The following is a 27,843-nucleotide window of genomic DNA, read 5'->3' as shown; positions in this document are numbered from 1 at the left end:
CTAGCACCAACCTCGGAATGAGGGCCTTTGTGTGCCTATTTCATCAGCATATCTGGTGCCGTGATGAAGAGCCCAGCCTGATAACCTAACGGCCGCGGTTAGAGTCCCGAGGACGGCATGACTGAAGATTTAAAAATGACAGCAATTGATGTTTCTTGGTTATTATACACACAGCCTCTAAAATACACAGGGGGACGGTGCCCACCCTCTGAAAATAGTCTGTGGACACAGTCCACCCACGTGTACCCTTCACTGGAGCCCTGACATACATCCTGTCTGGATTTATGGAGTAAGGTCTCCAGTGACTTTGAAGTTAACACTGTGATTAGAGAGGCACACGTTCACCTCACTGATGATGCCCAACAGGGTTGAAACACGTCTGGGGTTGCTGTTGGTACTCTTGTTCAGAGTAGAAATGCCTAGCATTTTGGTGCTGTACTGCCTTGTGGGAGTGATCAGACTGATATACAAATAGGTATTTCTCCTCTAGGGAAGGTACAGTGAGCTAAAACGTGGTCAAAGACACTCCTGAAGTGATAAACCTCCCACAGACCAGGCTATTTGCTATATTCATTTTTGTAGAGGGGTTTCCACATTTCTTACATACTCTAAAAGAGTTGGGGTTTTAACATGTGTTGCTAATGGTACTCCAGATGTGGACCCTTGCTCCCTATGCTTAGAGAGGCAAAGCTTAATCTCACTGATGAGGACCAACAAGGTCAAAACACAGGTCTGGGGTTGATGTTGGCACTCTTCTTGAGAGTAGAGTTGTCTAGCATTTGGACTAGCCTGAAATACAAATGAATATTTCTCCTGTCTGAAAGGTACAGTGAGTAGTTAAAGATGCTCCTGAGGTTGAGAACTCCCATAAAAAAGGTTATTTGGCCCTTTATTTTCTCTTTAGAGTGGTCCCCACATTTCTGTATATTTTCAAAGACTTGGAGTTTCATCCAAAGTTGCTCTTGGAAATCTGAGCATGAACCCCTTGCTCACTCTTTTTAGAGAGGTGCAGCTTCACATCACTGATCAGGACCAAGAAGGCCGAAACACATGTCTGAATTTTCCGTTCATACTCTTGTTCAGAGTAGAATTGCTAGGTATTTCGGTGCTGGACTGCCCTGGTGTTTAGGACCAAACTGATATACGAATCGATATTTCTCCCTAGTTAAAGGTACATTGTGTTAAAACATGGTTGAAGACCCTTGTGACTGAGAAACTCACATAGAACAGATTGTAATGTAAAATAACAGCATTTATAAAGTACTAGCTAAGGCCCGAAGGCATCTAGGCACTGAGCAACCAGTGAGGAGAGAGACCCACTAAAGGAAACAAGAAGAACAGTGAGGACCCAGAAAAGTTAAGTTTTCAAGGCCTTCCGAAAGAATACATGATCAGCCATTTCCCAGAGCCAAGGGGGAGAGAGTTTCACATAGATGGCATAAGAATGGAGAACGCTCACCCTCCTGTTCTTCAAAATCTAGGTACTATCAGAAGTTTCTGAGGGGCAGAGTGCAGTGACATAGCTGGTATATAGGGAATCAGTTTGGCTTGAAGATACTCGGCTGTGGAGTGATGGATTGCACGATGAACAATGGAAAGAACCTTACATTTAATGCGACTGCTCACTGGAAGCCAATGAAGCTGTTGGAGACGGCCCTGGGAATGGGAGAGATGATTTGCTCTGAGCGCCAGTCAACTACAGCATTTTGTAACTGCAACCTCTGAATCAAAAAGGCAGGTGGAACCAGATAGATTCTGTTGCAGTAGTCTAAGGACCCTAAAATGAAGGCCGTCACCACTTTAGCTCGGGACTCAAATGGAAGAAAAGGCAACTTGTTTAAAGGATTTTTAATTTCAGGAAGCATATATTACATATGGGAGAGATTTGCAATTCCCGGGAACCAGAGGGTAGGAGTTTGACACCAATACCCTTCACAGATTTAAGACAGGGTCACAGAGAATCTGGCCAGAAATCTTCTGTCCAGGCTGCCTCCGTAGAGAAAGAGCCAACTATCATGATCTCAGTTTTCTCTCCATTAAGTTTGGCCAATGTTTGGCCATCCAGTCTCCAATTGCAACCAGACAGTTTCTGAGTTTGTACGGGGAATCGGAAATGTGAGAATCCAGGTGGAATAGCAGCTGGGTATCATCAGCGTGTGTGTAAAAGCATACCTCATGCTGCTGAATAAAGTCTGCAAGCGGCCGAAGATAAAGATTGAAAAGTAGCAGGGACAGTGAAGACCCCTGTGGGACACCACAAGAAAGGGCCCCCAGGGATGATTGAAAAGTAAAGAGAGAGAAAGTTCGGGTGACAGCCTGGGTGTGAATGGCAAGAAAAGATGTTAACCAGTGGACCCATATGCAGGCAGGGTGACAATGCGTCCCATGCCTTCTCCCCCACAGGTAGTACACGAAACATTGGGTAAGTGTTGGCAATAAAAGGCTGTGGGATTTTATTGCACAGTTATGGTCATAACAAGCATAATAATAATTACAGTAACCATAATATGCTGTACTTTTGGGCATCTGGTCCTGAGGATACCCCCTCTAGCCCGTGCCGCCACAACCTGGATGAGTTACTGGCTGTCCACGTTCCCCCAAAAGTTGTTGCTCTTTTTTTCCTAGCTGACTTGTCTGTTTCCATTAGTTTGGGCTAGTCCCTTGACCGTGCCTGGTACTGGCCCCTGTAAGGGTTTTGTCATTACCTGGTTTTAACCTTAACGGGCTGCGTCAAAGCTGCAGAAGACGTTCTCCCGCTATTTACCTGCACATTGCTGGCTTGTAGTTATGTGTGGCCCAACGTCTTGTGCTGGCCTTTCATTTCTCCTTGTACGGCTGTCTAAATTTGTTTCTTTTTGTAAAACAATCAAAACCAGATTGTTTAAGAAATTTAGACCTTGGCTATCCCTGGGGTGGGATGGTTCCCGCTCTGACCGCTCACGGTCTTTAAATGGTTCTAGGCACCCTTCTATTTTGTCTACTTGATGTAGTACTTAGGTTTAGCCCTGCCAGAGGGTCCTTCTGGCCTGTCTGCTGTGGTGTAGGTTTTTCTAGCTGCGGGGTTGGTTTTGTCTTATTACTTCGGTTCCCGCCTAGAGTCAAGTGTTTGCGCCTGTTCCTGGGGAGCCCCCCGCGCTACCCCTGATTATCCGCATTGCTCATATTTCCAAGCCTTTTCGGTTATTATGCTATTAGCTGCTTTCTGGCCCCGGCCCTCGCGGCATTGGCCTGTGTGTCTATTTCAACAACTATTGGTTTTTATGCTATTAAAAGCTTTGGGCCCTGTCCCTTTGTTGGTGTTGACCTGTTTGTCTGTGCTGCGTGGTGTTTTTCCACCCGGGGTGGACTGCGAGTACAATTGGGGAGCCCCAGAGGTAATTGTTCACATTAGGCCCTGGAACCTGTTCCCAGTAACCCAAAAACCTTTTTCTTATAAGGGTGAGTGCTTCCCCCCTGCGACCCGAGGTTTGGTAACCTGTTGTGGCACTTCTCGGGTTTCCTATGGGACGGTCCCCCCCTGGTTTTCTCTTGCTTGTTAAAAAAGAGAATCCAGTTTCTGTGCTACATTGTAGCTCCCTGGCTCCGGCCTTCGGGCGTTTTGGCCTGTTACCTTGTGCTGTGTGGTGCATTTCCCCACTGTTTATTAATTTGTCGAGCTAATTTTCTGGTTCTGTGCTACTTGTAGCTCTCTGGCCCCAGGCCTCGGGCATTGGCCTGTTGTGTTGTGTGGTGTTTATTCCCCGCTGCTTATTATTTTTGTAGAACCCGTTTTCAGATTCAGTGCTACTTGCAATTTTCCTGCCCCAGCCTTCTGTTGTTGGCCTTTTGTCTTCTTTTCTTTCATTTTCGTATTTTCCTCTGAGTGTTTTTGCTGCCTTGTGGGCTGTGTTGCCTTATTCTCTAGTATCCTGATGTCCTATCTGCCTGACTTGTGATTTTCCAAATGTTCTATGGCCGCTCTTTGTGTTTAAACGTACACCTTATTCTCTTATATGTTCTGATACCTTTTTTGATTTCCCCCCTCTTTTCAGTTCTGTACTGTTTGGGAGGGTGGTGACTATGTTTAGGGATATGTTGCCCCTTCTCTTACTTTGCCTGCCCTTTGTGGCAGGCCTGGGCTGCTCGTTTGTCCTGCCTATTTGTGTTGCTGCTGCTTCTTCCCCTGTCTCGGTTGGATAGGCTTGTATCTGTGACTTTGTTTTGTATCAGCTGTCAGGAAAACGTGCTTCTGTGTCTTCCTTGGGTGGCTCCAAAATGTTCCACCCTTGCTGTGGTATGTCCCCTCTGACCGCAGGAAGACTGGTCATCAACTTGTGTACTACCTGCATGTTGCGGGAAATCCCAGTGGTCTGGAACGCTTCTTGTTTGTTGGCACCCTAATTTCGCGGTTTGTTATAATCTTTAGGCTCTGACTTTGGTATGTGTACTGTTGGTGCGAGCACCATGGGCAGTTGCTGGTTCTTAGCCCAGCTAAACTTTTAATTGTGCCCCTAGGGATCTCTGAGTGCTGTATTATTCTTGCCCCTGATATGAGGTGCTGATTTATCGCCCTCAGGCTGAGTTTTGGCCCTGCCGGGATTTGAAACTGCAGGTTCTGGGCCGATGTAAGAAAGGAGCGCTATGCTTGTTGTGCTAAAAGCTGGGCTCTGCATTTCTGTGCGGGTTTATAATCTGAGACGGATAGTTCTTTTGGTTTTTAAAGGCTCTGGGCTGTGTTTGGTACTGCTCGGACTGCACACTGGAACCAAGAGTCTCTGAGCAGATTAAAAATGCAAACACTCTGCTTGCTGTGCTACCTGACTGTTGGGTTGTCTGTCCTGTCTTAGCTGTATGAATCAGTTCTTTAAACAGTGTTTGGGCTGGCTTGATTTTTGTCTGCCTGAGGGTGTGCTTCTTTCGGAGCCTGGCTGCTGTGGGACCGTCGGTACGTATGCGAAATTGTGTGTTTTATGGTGCCCCCTGCGTGTTTTCTCTTACTTACCATGCCGTGTTGTTTCTTTGGTGCCGTCTCCCCTTCTTCACCTGGCTGTTTACCGCTAGCCCCCAATGTCACAAACGCTTCTGTGCTCTTATTGCCGTATTGTTGTTGCCCCATTCCGTGCCTGTGGTCTGATTCAATTGCACTACCTCGGCAGTGTTGTTGCAACTGGGTCCCCCGAGTACAGGTTTCCCTTAGTTGTGAGGTATTGTTTTGAAACCCTGTTTCAGGGTTCTGTTGTTTATTCTGTGTAAACAGAACTATTTGGCAAGCTCCGTTTGGATAGCTGCTTGGAGTTGGAGATCTCTTTCTACGAGTTCTCCTTTTTATGGCCTTCTGTTTCTGGCTGGTGCTGATCACATTGGCTTGTGTGTCAGCTCTGTCCTGCTTAACGGCATCAGCAGGTTCTGTCTGCAAGTACCAAACTTGAGTGCTTAATGCCAGCTGGGCTGACTGTTTGGTGTTCTTATAAAGGGCCAGATGGCCACCGGGGATTTCACCTGTATTTTTTAGAATTGATTTGTAATTTTTGATGTTTAATCTTGATAAAGAGCGCTGATCCAGAGGCTTTTGCCTAGTCTGATCCACATTCCAATTTGTGCCCCGTGCAGGGTACTGCTTTTTCGGTGCCGAAAAATGCTTCACCCTGCCTTTTTTAGGATTGATTTGTAGTTTGTGATGTTTATAATGATACTTGAGGCTGGTTGCAAAGTATGTGGTAATTTGGCTTGTTGTGCGCTGTCCAGGGTCTACCCCTGTTTGTTGGGTGGCATGTTCTATGTCTTGCTGTGCCCCGTGTCAGGGTACTGGTTTGTAGATATAAAAGCTGAGCTGACTGTTTGGCGTTCTTAAAAAGTGCTGTGTGCCCACCGGAAATTCTCCTTTGGTCTTGGGTTCCCCTTTGTTAGTCCTAAAAGGAGGCTTATGTCTAGTCTGATCCCTCTGCTAATTTTGCCCCGTGCAGGGTACTGTTTTTTGGTGCAAAAAAGATGTCTAAATCTGTGTTTTTTAGAATTGATTCGTAACATTTTCTCCTCTTGGGTATGCCTTCTGTTCGCCCCTTGTGAATTTAAATTAAGCTATGAAATTGCTTCACCTTGTCTGCCCATTGACTTAATCCGAATTTTGAACTCCACCCGGGTCTTTTTTAGCATGACAAAAAGAGAGAAAAAACTGTGTTGCTCTGTGTCGTCTTGCTTGAGGGTCCATTCTTCTGTGGCCCTTGGCTCTTGCCCCCAGACAATATTGTTTATTATATTTTAGTGATTGCATTTATTTAGCTTGCTATGTGATCTGCAAGACGTTGCCTTCTGATTTTTGTTTTTCTTCTGAAAACGACTTGGGCGATTCTTGGAACAGAAAAGCACTTGGCTACCCGAATGCCTCTGGCGATTTTATTGAGTGTTTAATCATATGCTTTATTTCTCCTCTATTGTGTCCGTGTACATGTTTGCTTATTTTCTACTGCTTCAATGCTGGCGAGCCTGAAACACACATAGATCTTGTGCAACGCTGTGCATGTGTAGGCAGTGGTTACAGAGTGCAAAATGCATGTCTTACAAAATTTAAACGTGCATAATGGAAAACAACCGTGTTTTTCCCCCTCCTCGTTAAAAAAACGTGGTGCACTAAATGCAGTGGCTGTATTGAACGCCTTTGGTAGTTATTAGCTATGTGTCTTTGATCTCTTTGAAAAAATATGGAACACTTCACAAATGTGTTTGTCGTCCTTGGGCAGGGGCCATGCTAATCTTCTCTGTCTCGTTCCGCTTTTAGTATATGTGCTGCCGAAGCGAGCACAGAGATGACCGTATTCTTAAGTATAACATATTAAAAGCTGTCCCCGTTCCTTGAGGGGTTCCTTTCGCCTCTGTCGTCCTTATTGTTGGCTTAGGTTTAGTATGGATTCCTGAGTAAAACGTTCCCTTCTGTTTTTTTTCTTCCTTTGTGTGATCCATTTTAGCATAGTATAAAAATGCTGCACCCGATTGCATTATGTTCTTTTTTCTTTTTTCTTTTTTTTAATTGTTTTCTTAAATTTTTCTTTCAAAACAATTAGCAAGCACATCGTTATCTTTCCCAATCTGTTTGTTCCGGTTAAAGCATGGTATAGCTTTTTAGAACGTTGTTGTAACAAGTACATTGTTATATTACCCCATATGTTTGTTACTGTTAAAAAAAAAAACGCTGTGCTGCTTTAGCGTCGGCTTGCTTCGTATTTCCCAATATGTTAGTTCCTGATTAAATGTGCGTTATACCTTTAAGAAAACGCTGGTTTGCGTTGGTTTGCTTCTAAAACAACCTCCCAGCTACTGCTCCCTCATTGCATTTCTTAGCCGTTCATACAGTCTTAATGCGCGGTGTAGTCTTAATGGGCCGCTTCTTTGTGCCGCCTTGTTACTGCATTCATTGTTTTTAATGCAGGGCTAACATGCAGACCTGTTGCCAGGTAAACCACAAGGCAGGGGCCGCTTCCTTGTTTACAAAGTCCGGGTTCCTTTGTCATTTCTCTCTCTTCCTGAAAGCTTTTGTCAGCCCATCCACCAGTGCCGCTCTCTGACCCCGACTTTGTGGCGTCCCTGCAGCCGATCTGGATACTTTTTCTTCTCCTGCTCACCTGATGACACCGTGGCCTTCGATGATAAGTGCGATGATAAGTGCGGCAACGTACTCGCTTTACCGTGCTCAATTGGGCTATTTTGAACAGGGCAATGTTCGTGGAGGAAAGAGACAGGAATTCTTTAGACGCTAAGTGCACAGTGAACTAGAGTAAAGAAAAAAGACGGGACTCTGAGTGCACAGAGTACTCTTTAAATTGGGTCCCCGTGCAGGGACAACAAACTGCTTCGCTTGGGTCCCTGCACAGGGACCACAAGCTGATTCTGTTTTCTACTGTGAAAAACAGCTCCTTATACGGGACCCAGGGACAGTCCCCTGGGTCCTTCTGTGTGGTGGGGGGCTGTGGTGCCAGCCACCTGGCCGGCTGATGCCAACAACAAATAGCACCTTATGGTACATAACGACTGCTCCCCCGCTTACTTCCTGTCTTTGGGGCCCTGATGCTTTGCATCCCTGTGGGAGGAGGGCAAGATGTTAATTAACGCCTTGCCCTTTCCCTCTGCATTTCCCGGTTCGGCGACTGCGGGTCGCCTTTGTAGTTTGATGGGGGAAAGAGGGAGAGCTGGCCCATTTGTTGGGCTGCTGCTCCCCCTCTCCCCTTCCTTGCTGCCATGGGGCACAGGTTACCAGGCCTCGTCTGGTGCCTGCGGAATGGCCCAGAACTAGCCTAGGAGGGAGCTAGAGATTCCTGCATTTATCCAGACATCGAATCAAAATGTAATGGTCAAAAGCCACCAGAGGTCAAGGAGAATCAAAATCCTGACCTCTCTGCGATCCTGGAGCAGAGCAAGGTCATCCAGAACTGAAATCATGACTGACTCGGTACCCCGAGATAGCCGAAAGCCTGATTGAAAAATATTTAAGAGCGACTGTGTTTCCAAAATGAGAGATAGTTGAGGGGTGACAATTATATCCATAAGTTTCATGATAAATGGTAAGAGTGAGAGGGGCTAATTGTTAACTGCAAGAGCCATGTCTAAATGCAGCTTTTTCAACAGGGGAAAAACAAGTGCATGCTTCAAAGAGACTGGGATGAATTCTATGGTAAACGAGAAAGTAAGTGCTGCTGTAAAAAGTGGAATTATTTCAGATGGTAGAGACTGAATGACCCCGAGAGGAATGGGGTCAACCGGGGAAGCTGATTTCAGCTTACAAAGTGCCACCATAACCATCTCATCTATGACCCGCTCAAGCTGGAGCATCACAGAATCATTTGTCGTCACCAAATGTTGTTCTCACTTCACATCCACTAACCAATTCCCTGCACTAGAAGAGCTGGATTGCCGAATCTTCTGGAGCTGCTCATTAAAAACATTATTTGGCCATGTGCATTCTCGGTAGTGGGACATCAACATTGTGTGCACAATCACAAAACACATTACCACTCATGGGAAGTGGAGGTAGGGCACTAGAAAAGGTAGGTCACTCAGCTGATCAATTTTTTTTTTTTTTTTTTTATTTAAAAAAAATTGTTTATAGTTTACATCAGATTTATAAACTTTTACAATTATTTCATCAACTTTAAAACACTTGATTTCTTAAAAACAACATACAAAAGTAATTTTCTTTCTTTGTTCACTTCATAATAAAATTAACATATTTCACTTCTATTTTGCGGTTTTTCATTGTTCATACAAGGTAACGTTTTGAGGTTTACATGGTTTCTTTCCATGACTGTATGTCTTGCAGGTAACCTTTTCCTAATGCATGACCAAAGAAAACACCCATGTCACTCTTGTCGGTAGAACATTCAGACACAATGATTGAAGTAGCATTATAATGCAGTTGAATAAGTAGAGTATATATTACATCAGTTGCTTCCTACTTTCACCAATATCAATTACTTTTCTGTCATTCATCAACTACAGGCATATTTAAATCCAGATTTTTAATTTTCAAATCCTCATCAATGTTGAATAACAACCTTGATAAAGCAAGAATAAAACGAATACTATCCCCTTGCATGCTACGTTCCCAAAAGGCGGCCCGTGCAATATATGTTAGGCCTGGATTAAATTCGCCTAATAACAAGCATCTCTTTTCCTCAAAATATGTGCAATATACCACCAGATGTCTTATTGATTCAGTTTGGGAAGTCGGATTACAAAACCGACAATTTGAATGTGTAATCAATTCGCTACCATGATTCCATTTATGAATACGTTCCAGAGTAGGGAATTGATTTAATCTGAATCTTAGATAGATATTACGTATTCTGTGATCAGGACATTTAGAAAGATATAGGGGACAAGTGCCCCTCTTCCAGAGTCTACTTGCACACTCCATAAATGAGACATATTGCTGATTTTTTTCAATTATCATCCCCCAGTCCCATTCATTCATTTTGCGTTTATTTTTAGCCAAACCAATTTCTAAATCCTCAATTGTTACTTCAATGGTGTCCAAAAGGGTATTCATTTGTTTTTTAAACAAATCCAATGATTTAACACCACTCTGCTGATCAATTGAATTAGGCGTGGGACCCTGCTGCCAGTGATGGGGTTCTAAAGAGATGACACTCTTCCATCTCAAATTTGGTTTAGACAGGAACAAGGTAGATCCCTGGTCACTTAGGCGCTGGGTCAGCTATTTGTTTTATCATCCTTCTGTCTGTTAGCAAGAGCTGAATCGTGTGGCTGGGTTGTGGCGCATCGGCAGGAGCGATGAAGCTGGGATTCAGTTGAATCTATGGTGATGCGTAGGCCTGTGAGGCCGTGGTGTGCCTTCTGGATAAGTTGGGTGTCACAGTGATCTTTCGAAGACAGAAACCCAGCTTCATTGCTCCCACCGATGAGCCACAACTCAACCACACAACTGCGTTCTTATTAACAGACCGAAGGATGATAAAACAAATTGCTCAACCAGCTCCTATGTGACCAGGGTGCTACCTTATTTCTGACATTACCACTCATATGGATAAAAATAGCTCACAGTAGGAACAAAGGCTTCACAAAGGCTGCAAACTACTTAGTGTGGGTATGGGTGATAGGATTTGTCCCAAAACTGCTTGTATTTTTTAAAATTGTATATGGCAAAAAAAAACTTCAGAATTCATCAGATTAAATTCAAGACAATTATACATACAGTAAATTCGGGGAACAAAACATATAAATGCAAGTCGAGGTCAGAAATTAAAACTAGCAGCATCATATTAATCTACCATACCTATAATCTAAAATAAGTAAATGTCCTTACAAAAGCACATATCATGCAATCCTAAAACACAATTGAAAAAATGATAAAATCAATAAGTGCATAATCATCTCTTATTTCGTCTCTTCCAAGCAGCTTTTTTTAGTAAAAAGAGGCATTTAATCGCAGGATCCACTTTTCTTTGCATCACACTAATTAAGTCTCAGTATCCTTCAAATGCGCAAGCTTCAAGCAGTTAACAAATCCAATTACAGCAATTTCTATGCCTGTCAAACTGGGGCTTAAACAACTTTTCCCTGAATTCTCAGCGTCTGCCCACTGAATAATAAGGATTTTCCTGAAATATGCCATTATTTGTTCTGACAGTGCACAACGCTCCAAAAACAAATGTTTGGTTGTTTTTGTGATTGTTGTGTCTCTACAAAATCGACAACCAGTTTTTTCAATACTAATCAATTTCCTTCGTAATTGAACCTCACGAGTTGGCAAAAAATTCCAACTGAAGCGCAAAATAAATTGCCTATAAAAACGATTAGGAAATAAAAGCAAATATGGAGCAACAAGGCCAAGTTCCTTTTGTTTGTGAGCCAAATGGCAAAGTGAGGGATAACTGTACAAAGCAACTTTCACTTTCTCTGGATTAACTTTCAAGGTTTCTGTATATGAGATAATCTATTTCAACAAATGGGCACAGTAAACCCCTGACGTTCCCATTAAACACAGACGATTTCCTTGTGCAAGCTCTGTTTCCATATACACATTTAAATAACATGGCAAGCCCTTTTTCACAGTAATTAATCTGAAGAGGAGGGCCAGTAGTCTCCACTAGACACAAGCCTTAATTGACAGTAAACTCAGTTCATAGCGGATTGCTACAAGTGGGACAGCTGTGGGCACTATCAGGATTTGCCTCCAAACTGAGGTTTGTAGGTTGAGATGGAGAGCAGCTGGTGGCAGAAAGAGACTGGCAGTGGAAGGATGGATGGTGGAGGAATACAATACCAGGATGAAGGTTTGAGAGAACATCCAGGTGGTGGTCAGAAGTTGTGAGAAGGAAATGGACAGAAGCCTGGCAATGCAATGGAGGGTGGTATAAAGAACACCAGACAATGGATTGATAAGGAAGGTTGGTATATAGTTGTAAAAATTAATGAGAAGGAGTTGAGATCACTGAGGTGGAGGTATGGCAGGAAATTCATGAGGAGGGCTGAAAAGAGTACAACAGAGGAGGTGGCAGGATTACAGGAGAAGAAAACCAGAGAATTTGAATATGGAACTCATGAGCTGCAGGTTTAGATACAGCAGGGGAGAAAGAGGTGAGGAATGAGCGAAGAGTGGCTACTTTAGGAACAAGACAATTGTAAATGTTTGAGGTGGACGACAAGAGGGTCAATGTGTAGAAGTAACACCCTGAGGCAGGAAGAAATAGAAAAGGAGAGCAGGGAGGTTCAAATTAAATATTTCCTGGTGGAAGGTCTGGTGTGTTGCCAGTCTTTTTCCTGGTGGAAGCACTGGTGTTTTGCAAGTTGTTTGCATGCCCGAGTATCTTTTCATTGCAAAGTTGTGTGTGCAGTTGTGCACAGACGTAGAGGTCCTGGGACAGGAGTTCTATAACACTGAGAATGTGGAACTGACAATTAGGAATTGAAGGGCTCGGGAAGGCAAGAAAGAAGCACAACCCCAGGATTGTGAGTAACTGTGAACACATTTTTCAGGCAAGGGAACCTGGATTGAGATATGATGAAGTAACATATTTGGAAACCAAGGAGAAGCCATTCTGCCGTTGTTGATGGACATGGCTTTAAGTTGCTTTCTATCATTCTCTTCTCCCAATACTCTAAATACCTTTAATAAATCCTAGTTTAACAATACCTTTCCATATATACTAACTGTTGATCCGAGTCTCCCCCATGACTTTGCCCACTGAGATTATAGGTGATGCAAACACCACTAAAACATGTTAAAGAAAGATATCAGGCCATCCTTCCCATCTTAAATCACTTCTTCTGTGTCCCACAACTCTGGTTTGTCAGGCAGCACCAAAGAGTAAAATAAACATTTTGAACAAGCCATAAAAAGGACAAATGTTTCCATTGTTTTCTTCGAACGTCACCTGTTTTTTCCACGGCACTCCAAGAAGATGTTCCTGAAACTTCCAAATCGTGTGATGCTGCTCTATCCCTTCTTGCTTCAAGGAGTTTATGTGATGGTACTAAGCATACAGGAGCCCCTGCTTTTGGAAAATGAGGCCCCACCTTCTCTGGGCATCATAGGAGAAATCTTTGAAGACTTTCAACCCACTTTCTAGCCTGTTGCTCCATTATTGGGCGTGGCTCTGACCATTGTCATGTGCCAGAACTATATTATATATCTTTTTACTGACAGTACTTATGGGGCACACCATTTGAAATCCACCAGTGCCATAGGTTTTTAATACTCCCTCCCAGCCACAATTGAAATTCATTTGGACTATGGTAAGCCATGGCCATGTGATCCACTTCAAAAGATGAGAAGACAAGTAGGTATGCCTTTGTATGGTAGTGGTGCCAACATTGGTTCCGCTATTCCAACACACAGCCGCCAGTTGTCACTCGGAATTCCACAGGCAAGGGGTCCATTGTAATGAACAACTCTCTGACGAAATGTTGAGGTGTTACCCTTTCAGGGTTTTTTCTGAAACTAGGATCAATCCACTTTAGGTACACACAAAGCATGGAGTACAGACAAAACAATTCCACACTTGAGATATCAGACTACTAATGAGTCGAGAGCAAAGAATACAACCAGAGATCCTTCAAACCCTCAGGTGAACGTATCATTACAGAATGACAACCAGATCTATCATTTATTAAGGGTTGCATGCTGGTGTGACGGGTGCACATTGGAGCAGTGTAATGGGACATCCTCTTTCTCCTCACAAACCACACATGAGAGAGATGGATTGTCTTACCAGCAGGAGTGGAACTACTCCAATAGCGTCCACATTCACACCTCCACAGGGGAATGATCAGGACACCGAACTAGTGTTTCCTAGAGGAAAAAAGAGGTTTGCAGTTGGACAGGAGCTTTTATCATGGTAGCCCATTAAAAATCTAGAGATAGGACATGAAGATACGCTCTGGGCAGATGAACTCGGAACGAAACTCAATGGCATCCATACATGATCCTTACTTTTACATAGCCAGTACCTAATGATATACAACACACCACTTCAAGGAAACAGTCTATGGCCCTCATTCCAACCCAGGTGGTAAGTTCCCTACTTTACCACCATGGTGTAAACTCTGTTCACACCATGGTGGATGGCGGATTTACCGCCCCATTCCAAGGTGAGTGGGGCGGTAAATCCCCAATCCCCATTTACCCTTCCCCATTCCCATTTTTGCCCCATAGGGCATAATGGGAGTGGGGAAGGCGCTAATTACGGCACCGTAAATTACGGTGCCGTAATTAGCGCCAAGGACGCTTAGCGCCTTGGTACTTAACGCCTGCTAAAAGCAGGCGTTAAGGTGGAAATCAGGCGTTAAGGGTTAACGGCACCGATGGCGCCGTTAAACCCTTAACGCATGGGTTGGAATGAGGGCCTATATGTAGAATCACCCATTCTATCTTAATTAATCATTTGGCCCAATGTTTCATATGCCTCTCCTGCTCAGCTATCCTGCAGGAACTCAGTGTTCATGAAATGAAAAGTACAGCATCGAGTGAGAAATACTACGACCCAAGGACATGGAACTTCCTGATGACATTAAAAAAATAAAATGCCTCAACTGAGGCAAACAAAGGCACTCTTCACACTCTCATGTGTAGCGATGGAATGTTTTTATGTATTTAGCGGTGAGCTGAAACATGCATACATTTGTAGTACATATTTGTTTCAAGTGCTTCATTACTGAGGTTTGAGAAGAACTAGCTGTTTTTTCAACCAGGAGCAATTCTACATGAAATGGGTTGGTGTGCTGGGAATAGAATTGTATTTTCTAAAATCTGCAGAATACTGGATACAGGGACATAATTTCACCAAAATGCCAGGGGTAGCGGAAGTGACATCACAGGACACCTGACCTCCGATGACATCACATGAAGTGTTGTGATTTGGCCACACCCTAATTGACATCATGGACCACGATGGACACAACCTTTCACCCCTTGACAAAACAGGAAGGACAAACACATAGCATTGTTTCTAAGTACATTACGAAAACTATGGTTACGATATCTCTGTAAAGATATACAATTCATACAAGAATGGATCACCATATGTATTGTTCATATCAGTGCGTATAGGCCCATATTACCAAATCACTGTGAATGCAAGCAGACGTCCAAGGCCAAACGATAATGGTCTGTTATTATATTGCACTTATGATTAAGCGCTTCATATAGAACAAATATACAAACAATATCACCCGACCAGCAGGATGAAAGGCTGAGTTGGCCTTGCCGGGAGTCAAACCTGCAGCAGCGAACGCTCAACCCACTGAGCTATCTTACCAGCTATAGCTATCAGAAAACCAGCCACTCCAGAAACAAAGAGCTGCATGCTGCTGGCCACAGCCCAGGTCAGCACTAAGAAAAAAAGTTGTTTCAACTTTTTTTTAGAGGTAGCAAGGGAGACCACATGGGTAGCAAGGGAGACCACATGGGTCGCAGGTGCGACCCCTGGTAACCCTTAAATGAAATCCCTGACTGGATAGTGTTTGAATATGAATGAACTAAAGTTTTAGGATTTATAATAATTGCACTATATCATGCCACAACTTCAAGGTGTACAATTTGTAGTCAATTACCTTGGGTCTCCCTTCTAACACCTTAAAGACACTCTAACAATAGTGCCACTATGACTAATATGTGATTATGGTACAATACAGGTGAAAATGCACAATGGACTAGCTGCACACAAAGCCAACCCAACCATGCACCACATACCACATCACAAACACAACATTGTCATGCTAGCGAGTTCCAATAGAACTGTGCATTTTGCCTTTCAATCTTATCATGTTTAGCAGCAGTGTCAGTGGCCTGAGTTGCTGAAAATTGCACATTTGCTGCTAAGGTGATACCAATTTCCATGAACATTCTTTGATGAGCAACACTCACCCACAATTAAGTTTGCCCCACCATCATGTGAGAAAAGTGCAACAAATCTACCTATGGCCTAGCCCCGCATGGGCGACCACTTGCTACTCTCCAAATCTATCTCGGGGGGTGTGGACTGTTTTACTCCTAGATTACTCCTATCTTACTCCTATGGACACACTAACATAAGACACAAAGAAAATACATGAATCGATTCAACAATAAAAACACTTTTTTTCATACATAGCAATGTATGATGCAAACACTACTATATTTTCACCTTTTATGCTTTTGGTGAAAATCTACCAGCAATGCAATAACTATAAGACGTACAGGCTTCTAATGCAAGCAATCTAATAGCAACTCCATTCCAGACCATACTTCACACTCTCTCTCTAAGACAAACCCTGTCTGATTACCCCATCTATCATGTCAGTCAAAGCTCTGTGTGTCTGTTCTAATTCCCCATGCACGTGTCTTATTCAGCAATACTCCCCTTTTTCTCTGTGTTGCTCTGTCTCTCCTCTCCCGCTAACTCTACAACCAGTCAGTCAGTCAGGGCCAGGCCTCTCTCTGCCAGATCCCTGCCAGATCTCATCAGCTCTGCTCAGAATGCTTCCCCAATGCTCCCTCGATCTCAGAGTCATCCAAACATCTCTCGATCTCTCAATCTCTGAGAGAGCAGCTCCATCCAAAACTCCATCTCCAACAACTAGAAACTCCCAAAGCCTCACCTCTCATTCTATTGTTCAATGACGTATACATATCCATGGTTACACTCGTTCTCTCTAAGCTAAAATGCCTCTCTTTCTGTCTGTCAGCATTTCTAAATGTGAGCAGTGCCTAAATGTCTGTGATGCATCTACTTGTACTTTTCAATCACTGCGTGTTCTGGTCAATGTGACATTTTCTACATATCTATACCATATCTTCTGTCTGCCTGCGGTACCAAACACCATCTCCTTATATTTCTCCATTCAAATCCCTCTCTCCTTTCATGTCCTCCCTGCAAAGCTCTCCCTCTCCATGGCGCTGCCTACACCCACCTTCTCTCTGTCTGCGAAGCACAACCCAGGGCCTGATAAGGCCTCCCTTGCCTTCTCCACTCGGACCAAAAGTCACGTTATCTGTCTGCCGAGCAACTGTTTACGCATACTTGTTCACTAACTCATAACAACTTCTCTGCACTCTGCGGTGCTTCTGTGTGTCTCAATTCAGGATGGCTTAGGAGCCAGCTAAATGCATTCTCTATAGTGCTTAGCACATTCACTCACAAACCCAAGCGCTATCTATAATACCTCAATGCATATTCTAAGTGCACACTCATGTGTGTCTCTCTACATTGCATACATAATACATAACAACATACCTCTACAAATATAACATGCCTCTACAAATATAACATGTGTCTCTACATGGCACTTCAAATATACCAGGCCTCATTCTATAGCAAATACAAATGGCTACATATATGTGGATAGTCTAATGATGTCACTACTTCATGTCACTACTAATCAGTATGAATGATGGATAACTAAACAGGATGCAATGATGGATAACTGGAACCCAAAATGGGTAATGATTCTCTAATAATGGGTAATGATTCCATAATAATGGGTAATGATTCTGTAATGATAACAAACCAGGCTTTTCCATACTATCAGTTTTCACAATCACACATTTTCTGAAGGTAGCCCCTCCGCCACCATTTGCAAAGGCAGTCCCACCCCATACCTGAAGTGTTGGCATAGTTGTGCCCCTGTCTTGTACACAGGCCCAATAGTTAGTATTCAAAATGAGATCCAGACAAAGGCCACAGTTTTGTATGGAGCCCCTCTTTGGGTCTACACGACAATGGTTGATTTACGACCCAAGAAAATACATTCCTTAAACGATTATTGGGTCTCTCTGGGTCAGTCCCAAATTTTGCTGTCCACATTGAATTTAGACTGGGCTTTTTAGAGAATCATTGTATGTTAGCTCAGATTTCTCTTTTTGGCTACGTCTGTGGTCTAATGCGAATATAGGCCTACATTATTTTATTATCAAATCGTGATTGGCTAGGGAAGGCTGACATACAATTCCCTGGCTTTCTTTTATAAGTATGTTTCGTCACAATTGAATGCACTTGCACTTTTCCCTCTTAGTTTGCTATTGCCATCTGAACATCTAAAGCTCTACAAGTGCAAGTGGAAATACCTGTGTGTCAGGTCCAACAGGCTGCACACAGCCATCAGTAGAGATGGCTGCATTCAGCCGTATCTTACACTGAGCCATAAAAAAAGCTGATGGCTGGCTGATGACTCGTTCCAATTCAACTGTCTATTATTGAGGAAGAACACTGCAAGTTGGAAAGGCTTCCCTGATATATCGACTTTGCCCCTGTGTGGTGACACAGTGGAAGATCTGCATTTTGTATGGTTTTGTTCAACATATGAGGCTATAAGAAATGCAACCATTCTGCCTGTGCTTAGGCATTTTAATTTCAGACCATGTCTCCCTGCCTCCTTTTTTTCTTCTCTGTGCTAATTTTCCTTATGTGGCCTGGGCTTTGTTGACTTTAAAAAAAAAACATCTATTTAAGAAAGGCAGCAATAATTGCTCTCTTATTCATCATATTTAGTTTTAACATATTTATTGGTTTATATACGTGTAATAAGTGCATTTTCTCTTCAGATTTTGTTTGTTGCTTGTGCAATGATGTTTATTGTGTGTACAATGTGCCATCCTGATGGCTTTTTTTATCAGAATAAACTTACTGATGATGACGATGAGTATTCAGTGCCTTCCTGATATGAATATGTTTTTCCCAGTTTGATTTCATTGGGAATATCACTCTAGAGTTTGTTGCTGAGATGCAAAGTGACCGGAAGACTTTCAGAGGGAGAGTTGGGCACTGGAGAACAATATCTGTTGCCCTTTTTTTTTCATGAAGGTGGAGTTTTACACACTCTGAGAAGTGGTGAGTGCGAGGAGACAGAGAGAAGTGAAGCTGTCAAACAAGTCAGGAACTGATGAGTGTACCTTTGAAAATATAAACCTGAAGGGAGGATAATTGGTGACAGTATCAGAATGGAGAAAATAGCAGAACGGAGAATATATGATGCGGACCAAACCCCAAGGAGAAGCTATAACAAGAGAATCACCAAAGGGGAATTACAGTGGCTGGTAAATTAATTTAGAAATGGTACGTTTTGGAATTTAAAGGCCCAATCCCCAGCAAGAACGAAAAAAACAAATCAAAGGTCACTGTTTACGGGGGATTAACATCTACGAGATTCCTCTAGTGAAGAGACTGAATGAAGAACAATTGTAATGTTTTGAGATACAACTGAGAAAGATAATGACTGGTCCACCATTGCATATATGGAATGGATTTCTAAGTGTATGGGTTGTTCTGAAAAAGACGCTCAAAGTATAACCAGTTCATATTGGCCAATGACGTCCCAGTACCCAGAATCCTCTGAAAAAAAATATGTTGAGAACTGATGCATACTGAGAATTAAAATCCTTGATCCCGAATAGGTCGGAGAGAAGATCTGAGCAGATAATAGGTCCAAGATGGGACTTGAAATCAATGTTCCCAGCTACATGTGACAAAGAGGTCAAGTAGGGAATCCCTGTATAATGGGTACTGAAGTCTGGGTTCCCAAATTCCAACAGTAAAGTGACTGAAAGAAGAAGCATACGTTTAATGTAAACTGAAGCACTGTGCCTTAGAGAGGCTCAGCTTCAACTCACTGTGGAGGCCTACCAAGGCTGAAACACGTGTCTGGGGCTGCTGATGGTACTCTTGTGCATAGCAGAGTTGCCTAGCATTTCGATGCTGGACTGCCCTTGTGCGTGGGACCAAACTGATATGCAAATGGATATTCTTCCTCTGTGAAGGGTGCAGTGAGCTAAAACATGGTTGTAGACCCTTTTGCGTGGAAGAAATTCCATAGAATAGGGTATTTGACCCATGTTCGTTCTCTATGGATGGGCTCCCACATCCTTGCTTCATGGTGGACTATATTGTTTGTCTCTGAGAGGTCTAAATACAAGGAGAGTGGCTGCATTGTATTTACCCGTGGAACTCAGACATTCTTTCCTGAGATCCAGGTGTGTGGTGTCCATGCCACAAGACAGCCTTAGGCCTGAATGGTGATCAGGAAGTGTAAAGTTAGCGTTGATGTGTCGTTGTAACTGCGCTCTGTCTATTCTCCCACTGAAATTAGCTACATCTGTTTGGGGTAAATTGGCTTTTTGAGAAGTTGTAACAATTGTTTTATTAGGTCGTTGGACACTGAGCAGGGTTTTATGGAGGCAATGCATAATTATATTAAACTGCTGGCTCATGTGTTGTTGCCATCTTTACATAAGCTCTCCAGAAGCGGAAATGTAGTGATAAAGGTGCTTTCATTGCTTTGATTATTTTCTTAACTTCCCCTTACATAATGGTAGTGGGTGTGCATAGGCAAATTTGGTCGCAGCTGCACGTAAAAAGCAGCCATTTTGAAGCGCCAGTAGATCCGCGAACCAAGGAATCAGCGTGTTGTTACTGATAGCTACACCTTTTCATCAGGTAGAGTTGTACAAACAGAAAGCTCTCTGGCAGCTGGTCCCTTTTGGGACCATTTATGTCCTATTGGACCGTTTACCTTTGAAATCATGAGACAGGGTATTCATTTATTTATTTATTAATTTATTTATATTTATATAGCACGCAAGCAGCCCAGGGGCATTGAGGCGCTGTTGCTTGCAATAACTTAGTTACATGGTACAGGCATGATAGCGATTGTTGACACATTATTTATGAATACTACAAGACATCATACTGTTGTTACAGATATTGCATTTGGTCGTATATTACAACATATATGATAAGTATTCGTGGTGATGTGTCAGGCCTTATGTGAAGAGGGTAGTTTTCAGAGTTTTGCGGAAGGTGGTTAGGGAGGCCTCACCTCGGATAGTGGGAGGTCGGGCATTCCAGTGAGTGGGCGCGAGATAGGGGAAGCTGGATCCGCCCGCTTTTACTCTTTTTACTAGTGGCACAGAGCATGTTGGTGTGCGGTGATCTGGTTGGCCTGGTAGTGGAGACGGGGTGGATCCTTTGTGAGAGCTATGAAGGAGCAGTGAGGTGAATGCACTTGTGGGTCAGTGTCAGGGCTTTCAATAGCCTTGATTTCATGCCTTACATGTTTTGTTTCCAGTGGTTTCTCTAAAGTGGCTTTGTCAATGTGAGTGAGCACCCTGTGAATCAAGTGTCCCAAATGAAAAGTACTAGATGAGGATACTTTTTGATGAGCTACATTTGAACCATCCAAGTAAGTTTGCTACCAATTCTAGTCTTTTAATACACTTAGACTATTTTTTGGGGTTTTGAGTTCCAGAGCTCAGCCTTCCCAATCTCATGACTTTATTTACATTAGATTGGGGAATACAAGATAAGGACATCCTCTAGCCATTGATAGCAAGGTGATTGTAACCAATTGCAAGGTAAGATTTAAATGGAAGGTTTTTGAAAGGCTAATTTCAGAATTTGAAGACATCATTAGAATCCACAATGTAGGTTATTTTCTCCCATAGGTTAGCGAGAGCAAAAATGACTGACATTCCCCATTAAGGAAGCCAGTTGTAGCAACACGTATTGGTTGCACCGAGTCATTGGCAAATCAAGTCCAAGTGAACAAGTAGGTAATACACTTAGTGCTATACCATATACCCTAGGGGGCAGGTTTTTCTTTTAGGTCTAATTACAAGACCCACTCATTATACTAAAATTGTGCCTTCATCCTATTAGGAATTTATAGGAATACCAGGGCCCCAGGAAGTCTATTCCAGTGCCGTACCCTTTTGGCAATACACAAATCTACACCCCTGATGAATGTCCAGCATATATTTGCCTTGTTAGGGCACACATTTGTGCAAGTTGGGCTATGTTTGCAATGAAATTGTTCTTGATTTACACATTGAAGTGACTGTAATCCTCTCCACTACTGATTATTTGTGTATACATGTTTGAATTATTGTGAAGTGTTTTACATTACTTTTCTTGTTTTAAGACAGTAGAATATGTGTGTGATATGTATAATACAATTCTAATCTTTTTTTAACAGTGCATATTGGGTAAAGGTCCATTACTTTTCATGTATCTATTTGTAATTATAGGTTGAGGCACTTATTTCATATCCTTACTTTTGAATCTTGGGGTAACAGGTGAGCAGAAGTGAGTGATAATGAACACATATTTTATTTGGTCCCTGATGAAATATGTGAAATCGTGCGGATGAGGATCTTCAATGCATGTAACCTCCCCCGGGATCTCTATTTTACATTTAAATGTGCTGTGTCTGAACACGCTCCATTAAGGCCAACCTGTGCGCCCTGATGCATCTTTGAGGTGAGGATCCAGTTTGCTGTTTCTCATGATGTGCTCTTTGAAGGAATCAGTAGATTGGGTGGCCTTTCATCTTTATTCCACACAGTGGCTCCAACAAAAGTCTGCATTGCTTAGGCACTTAAGGGTTACAGATGATAAAAACCTCCTAACTCAACTGACCTTTGGATCACAAACACACACAAATAACGTCAATATTACAGGAAACCTCCTGCCCATGGTAAATTTCCTGGCCATGGTAACAGGAAATATTTCATGGTCTTCTTCATAAACCTAAATTCGCTTACAGTGCCAATTATTGTATCTGCTTATATAAATATAACTTGCCAAAAGACTTTAGTATATAAGTCCTCTATACAAAGAATTGAGGCCGGACATGCGCACTGTGGCTTAAATGCTGGAAGCTAACCTGAGAGTCATGGAGCAGGATTTGTATTCATGTTTTTTCAAAACAGTACATATTAGCCAAGCAGTAGCTGTCTAAGCGAGGGTTGTGTGTCATACAGAGGCGTTGCTAGGGGTGGGCTGAGGAGGCTATAGCCCCAGGTCTTTTGGTTGTAGCCCCGGATAAAAGCTTAAGAGCTACAACCAAAAAGCTAGCTAGCCCCAAGTCCCAACAGTGCTTACATTGGCCTAGCCCCAGATCTTTTCCAGGCCTAGCAACACCCCTGTGTGTCAATCAATTGTACTTCTAGTTGTGTGCTCATTTGCTTTAGGACAGATCTCTCTATAGGTAGCTGTGTTTTTTTTTTCTGGCATCATTGTGATGCCCTTTTGATAATTTAGCATAGGGTTTCTGTTTTTAAAGGTTCTTGACATCATAGTGGTATCCCGAGTATTCCATATATTTTGAAGATGAACTACATCGGGTGGTATTACAGAAACTTTACACCAGTGCAAGTGAAATTAGCCCGAGCGTAAACATGTCCCAAGTGCAACACTAGTGGAAACATGTCCCTAGTGCAACAACCACGTTGATTGAACGTGTTCAGTGCACCAGTGCAATGTTTGCAATAGTCTTAGCCATTTACCTTAGTGCAAATTGCATGGAGTGAATAGGGGGGTATTACAGAAATTGTGCACCGGTGAAAGTGCAAGTAGCACTCGGTTAAAAATGCCTTTATTGCAAATAACATATTCTCTCGTTGGATGTTTGCTCCAGGGCAAAGTACTAGAACGAGAGCAAACATTGCTCTGATGCAAAAATGCACTGACATAATAGGCCTGATTCTCAGAGCGATTTTCAATGAGCCACACCCATTGAAAAGCACTTTGAGAATCTGTCCCAATATGTTTTAGCACTAGGATAATTTCACCCAAGTACTCATTGCATCTGCTTTCTTTAACTGTGTCCGTGCACCCTCACTGTGTGGCCTGGAGTCACACAGAGACGCATCGGAATACTGCAGAATAGTCTGCTGCAGTAGCAGACGGGTTAACACGTTTATTAGCAGGAGGGAGCTACGTGTGTTGGCTTGAAAGCTGCACAGGCGGGGATTGTGTTCCATTTGTGTGGTACTTTATTTGTCAGCCACGATTTTGAAACTTTAAGACAGCTATGTTTTTTGTTGGTCTTACACACCCTGGTGACCCCAATTATTTGTATTTTAGGACGAGTATGCTGGTCCTTTTTGCATAGACTTGAATGATAGCCTGGCACTTAGTAATTTGAGCCCATGCAGGGCACTCATACTGAGAGGATGTATTTAAGCAAGCTGTATGCTATGCAGGCTAGGACCACCGTTGTGCCTCAGCCATGGCTGTAAGTCATTAGCAATGGTGTGACATCTCACCCCCAGCTCTTGAAATATGTCTGGAGTAGCTGTCAAAGAGAATAGCCCAGAAGGGCACCTCCAATGGTCTATATTGGATAGGCCATCTAACATGTATGTGCCATCTATTAGAGTGCAAACATTTGACGCGTTCGATGATATCATGTAAAGCTTGGAATGTTATTTTGGATTCTGAGCAGCCTTTCAATTTAACATACTCTTCATTTAAAACCAGCACATCTAATCGCAGAGTACTTCACTAAGTAGAGCATCATTTTCTACGAAAGCAAAATTAAAAAAAATGGAATGAGTCTTGCCACTGTAGAGATATTAGGAGAGGCATGCGAGTTTTCCGGAACGCTGAATTTGATTGTCTTTTTTGAGAATTGCCCCATTATTTCCACCCAGAGACCTCCTGGTGGGTGTGACTCCCCTTCTGGGGAATTCTTTGTGTCAGAAACAAGTGAAACAGCACATGGGCGGGCAAGGCATGTAAGCATTACCATCTCAAATCGGCATACACCAAATGTGCGATCTGCTGTTTCTGTTCTTGTATATTTTTTTTCATCTATAACAGATGAGATCAGAGAACATTCTGTAGAAACATACCTGGGAGGAAAGCATCAATCCAAAACCAATTCAAGAAGTGTAGACAAAAAAAATGACGTTTTAAACCAAATGGTTTATTCCTCAGCCCACATAAACACAACCTCTCCCCTGCCAACTGGAAAGCCGATGGAAGGGTCTGATCTAATATTGGCATTTGTTAGCAAGAAAAGCAACATCTAAAACTCTCAGACATGCCAAACACGTTGTGACAGAATTAACAGACCTTTTTTTTAATTTATTTTTTAATAATGCACCTTATATCATACCTGAGTTCGGTTTCTAAGCGCAGATCGGGATTTGAACCTCTGTTGCTCTGCATGGACTTGTTTCCAAGAGCAGCGTGTTGCCCCTGTGCTGTCTCTGATATTTGGCAGCATTACTGCGTGTCTCACTAAAAGCCAATGTCCAAGAGCTAACAACGCTAGCTTACCATGGCGCTCTGCTTGTTTTCATAATCATTCTTAACTTTACTTTGGTTGTATCTGCCCACATCTAATCAGGGATATTGTTATATTTATTTTATTTTTAAATAGTCTGCGATCATCATACTCTTACAGTGAATCATTTTCGCCTCTAGAGTGCAGCCATGTTTGTTTAATCTCTGACATGTCATCCTTTTAAGCCACTGGAAAAGGCTGCCCTCAAGGACATCCATAAGCTTGCACATAAGCCCTGCTTGTTTTACAGAGTCCCAGATAGCCTTTGCCCTTCCAGAGTGGTAGAATCAGTGTTGACATTGTCAGCAAATGCCCTTCTAAGTTAAATGGATCAGGACAGTGATACTTTTGAAGCCCTGGGCAAGCTTAAACACTGTTAACCAAGAGACCAAAGTGGGACTTGTGACGTTCGTTTTTTTCAGAGATGAAGGAGTATGGCTATCTTGTACATCAGAAGCACTTGGGGGAGGTAGGTGGGCGATCATGATGTTTCGTTATTAGAAAAGGCATTAAGCGAGCAACAGCTTCCTCATCTGCAGTCAGTGGGAGTATTTGTGGAAATGGATGACATGATGCAACTGATTTTCGTCTGAAGGTAAGATTGGCAGGGCTTTCTTTGCTCATTGTGAGCTTGGCAGTGATTTAGTGGCAACCCCTGAATAATTATTATTACAGTAAGCAAGGAGGGCCAGAAACACTGTCAGGATTACAGCAACTCTGCGAGGGTTCAACATAATAAAATATATTCAGATAACCATGATCTGATTACCCCACGGGTTGGCTGAATTTAATGAATCAAAAAGTAAAGCGGCAAATTTATCATCACACCGAATTGTGATTACTAAGGGGTCGATTAATGGAGCAAACGTGTGCCGAAAATCCCAGCGCAAGCAGGCGCAAGGTGGCGCAAGCGTGAGAAACCCAGCGCACGCGTACGCGTGCGATTCAAGGAAGACGCTGCGCGTGTTTCCCGCTGTCCGTGCGCCAAATCCTGCCATGGCGCACGCAGGCACACACGGCGTGCGCTACGCGCACAGCAAAAGCGCACATAGCGCGGCGCACACAACCAAAGTGGGCGGAACAGTGGGCGTAACACGCGGAATGGGGAATAACGCGTGAAAAAGAAGGCGTAACTGGGGAAGTACTGCAGGGAACTACACGGAACGCCCACACGCACGCGAACAATCCGTATTCATGGATTCTAATACGGGAAACCCGCGCACGGCAACAGGCGCACACAGGCGTCAACGCATCCGCCACACGAAGGCAGGCGGAAGCGTCCCCGCGCACAGTATAAAAGTGCGCTCAAACAACAAACACGTATATACAGCTACGATGAATGGACCATTTGTCGCAGCACTGATCGTGGGACACCGCAGGAGGAGGAGAATAGCCAGGGCACGCATTTTTGCACCACGGACAAGCCTTTTTGGGATGCCTGACGACCAGGTCTATGGCAGGTATAGGTTTCCACCCCACATCATCCTAGACCTGGTCAGGGAGTGGGAAGATGACCTTACATCCCCCACCCTTTGCTCCCAAGCATTGAGCCCCTTGGAGAAGGTGCTCAATGTCCTGCATTTCTTGGCCACTGGGTCATTTCAGAGGACTACTGCCATAGTGGGGGGGGTCTCACAGGCCACGCAGTCACGCTGCCTACACCAGGTACTGGCAATCATGATAGCGTGCCCCTCAGTCCGCAGGCACATATACATGCCCAGAACACCCGCAGAAAGGCAGGCCGTTGTCCTGGATTTTTTCAGGGTGGCACACTTCCCCAAAGTGCTCGGTGCCATAGATTGCACCCATGTGGCCCTACGTCCACCTAGGGCCATTGAGCACATCTACCGAAACCGCAAGCACTGGCATTCCATCAATGTACAGGTGGTATGCGATGCAAGGGGAATCATCACCTCTGTTTATGCAAACTACCCTGGCTCCACCCATGACAGTTTCATATACAGAATGTCCGCCCTGAGTCGGGCAATGGAAGCTGGGCAGTATGGCGACACCTGGCTCCTAGGTGAGTACAATTGCCCTTGCACATGCATGCATGTCACACACACACAAATACACAAACCCCAATAATCACAACCATTTACACCTCCCCAGGGGACAGTGCCTACCCTCTGAGCAACCACATGATGACGCCAATCCGGAACCCCACCACCCCACCCCAGGTAAGATACAACGCCGCCCATATTGCAACCGGGGCCATAGTGGAGCGCACATTCGGAGTGCTCAAGTCATGTTTCTGCTCCCTTGACCACTCTGGTGGGCAGCTACTCTATGCACCCCCAGTAGTGTGCAGGATCATTGTGGCAGCATGTGTCCTGCACATTGTTGCAACACGGCAGGGCGTACCGGTGGACATGGTGGTGCCCCCACATCCCCAACCACAGGCACAGGGGCTGCCCATGGGAGGGGACAGAGCACGTGGCGAGGAAGCCCGAACCCAGCTGTGGCCACATTTTTCACCTAAACTCCCACCCCTGCGGAGTGCACACAGGCCTGGCACATACCAGGTGACAATCGATGATGACAAAGAGACAGTCAACAGTCACAACCCTACCACCCTGAGATAGTTGCTATGGAAGTGCCACATTGTCTGCATCCCTAGCTACTTAAACACAAGCTATCCTGTGTGACCAAAAGGCACACATATGACATATGACATGACATGATATGGCATTTGTAACGTGCCTATACACAAGTGTTTCAAGGTGCGACGAGGCAGGGAGGGGGGAACAAGGGAAGACAGACAACGATACTACTAGGCCAGGTGTCATTTAGATTGCGCAAGTGCAGGGG

At 43.7% G+C, this 27,843-nt stretch overlaps 1 non-coding gene across 1 annotated transcript; it reads right to left on the bottom strand.

Annotated features, from left to right (window-relative positions):
- Window positions 1–6,671: 6,671 nt before the first annotated feature.
- LOC138514805 (U6 spliceosomal RNA) lies at window positions 6,672–6,778 on the bottom strand. The gene has a single exon (XR_011281954.1). It is a non-coding gene; the product is annotated as a U6 spliceosomal RNA (small nuclear RNA).
- Window positions 6,779–27,843: the final 21,065 nt, after the last annotated feature.

The sequence above is a fragment of the Ambystoma mexicanum genome, chromosome 12 (assembly GCF_040938575.1).
Source record: "Ambystoma mexicanum isolate Mex_15411 chromosome 12, UKY_AmexF1_1, whole genome shotgun sequence".
Lineage (NCBI taxonomy): Eukaryota > Metazoa > Chordata > Amphibia > Caudata > Ambystomatidae > Ambystoma > Ambystoma mexicanum.
Note: the sequence above shows the minus strand (reverse complement) of the source record. Positions and strands in the feature narration are given on the sequence as shown.